This window comes from Tupaia chinensis, unplaced genomic scaffold (genome assembly GCF_000334495.1).
Source record: "Tupaia chinensis unplaced genomic scaffold, TupChi_1.0 Scaffold143758_1, whole genome shotgun sequence".
NCBI classification, from domain to species: domain Eukaryota; kingdom Metazoa; phylum Chordata; class Mammalia; order Scandentia; family Tupaiidae; genus Tupaia; species Tupaia belangeri.
Genome location: NW_006203607.1, coordinates 1136762 through 1138664, shown reverse-complemented (window position 1 = coordinate 1138664; position 1903 = coordinate 1136762).

The window sequence follows — 1903 nt, the reverse complement described above, 5'->3', positions numbered from 1 at the left end:
TGGCCCTCCCCGAGTGTGTGCATACCTGTGTGTGTGTGTGTGTGTGTGTGTGTGTGTGTGTGTGTGTGTGGTGGGAATGACGGCGGGGCTGTTTCTGAGTGTGCCCACATGTGTGTCCAGGCTGTGGAGCCGACCCTGTGTGAGTTGCCGCCCGTCTCCACATGTGCATTGCACGCCGTCCTGGGTGTGCCTGCCTGTCTTGGAGCATACCGCTTTCTCGGGGAGCGCTCGGGCTGGCCTTCCCCTGCCAGAGAATCTTCTGGGTTGATCTGCTGTGGAAAGGAAGGGGAGAGGAGGGGAGGGGAGTGGAGGGACTCTCAGACCCTGGGATCTGGCCTAGCTCCTGAGCAGGGAACAGCGAGACCACCTCAGAGTAACGACTGAGCTGTGCCTGGCTGGGCCCACCATCATTCCAGAGACCGCCTCTGTCCTGCTGGGCCCCATCAGGAGAAAGGGGGCAACACCCCTGCAGCTGGGGGTCTGCCGCTGGCCCTTCTCCGCCAGCCTCGGAGCCCAGCAGACGCGCCCCCCTCCATGCCCACTCCCTGGGAGGCGTCTGACACATGATTTATTCATAAAAAGCCATTATTTGTGCCAGAGAAGAACGGAGCTGCTCTCTTTTTAAGTGCTGATAATGCTCTCAGCCTCCTTGCCCCTCCTCCTCTCCTCCTCTCCCTCCCCACCCCTCCCATCTCCTCTCCTCTCACCTTCTTCAGACTTCTGTGCTTTCTCTCCCGTCTCCCCCTTCTCCTTCCTTCTCCTCTATTCCTTTATTGTTCCCTCACATCTCCTCTTCTCCACAGTTTCCCTAGCTCTTCATCCTCCCCTCTCACCCCACCCAGCTCCTCCCCATCTCCCCTTGCAGTCACAGGAGTAAGGCATCCTCTGAACCAATGGTCCCAGATGGGGGAAGGCCTATGCCAGGCTGGGACCCCAGGACCCCACCTCTGCACCTCGGCCCTCACCTCTTCGGGGCAGGACACTGCAAGGCATGGGGGCAAGCTGAGAAAGGCAGGTGAGGATGTGGGAGGGGCCCCAATAAGCTCCCCCCTATGCTAAAGGTTTGTGACTTCAGGCCCCTCTGTGCTGGCACATCACCCAGGTGCCCAAATAGACATTGAGCTTGCAAAAAGCGTACATTTGCTGTGCAGATGCAAGGCCAAGGCAAGCCCCTGGGACTCCTGCCCCCTCAAAATGCTCGCAAGCCGCCCCTGCAGAAATTCCAGAGCCACCATCATTTGGGTGGTGCCAGGAGGGGCTGACGTCAAGGGAGGCACTGGGCCCTGTCGCAGAGCACCCCTGTTTCCAGACGAGAGGCAGCAGAACGAGCGTGTTCACAGATGGAAGCACGGGCATGGAACATGCAGGTTCCTAGAAGCAGACATGACACACCCTCCTGCGTGTGCGCCCTCCTGCTTGCACGTGCGTGCATGCATGCACACTTACATGGGCATGTGCACAGCCACACACCTACTCACACAGGTGGAGAGCCATGCCTCACCCCTTTCCAAAGCATTTCTTTTCTGAACACCTGCAACGGGGGCTGGAACCCTTCCCCCACCCCGACACCTGTTCATTCATTCAGACATTCACTCATTCACTCCCTCAGCTTTGCTCTGGCACCCTCTCGGTGCCGGCCCTTGTGCTGGGCATTGGGGTGGTGCAAATGAACATGACTGTACCCGAGAGAGGGGGACCGGAGCAGAGGGGCTATTGCAGGCCCTCCCCTGCAGCCTTGGGCTGGGGGCTGGGGACCCAGCAGGCGAGGGGTTAAGTCATTTGGCATCCAGAGCTGGAGCCATTAGGCCTCCTAATTATGAAATTATCGAGGTCCTCAGGTGACTGCTAATTTCACACACACTGTTCCTCTCACGGCTAATGAACGCCCGCAGAACCCACGCCT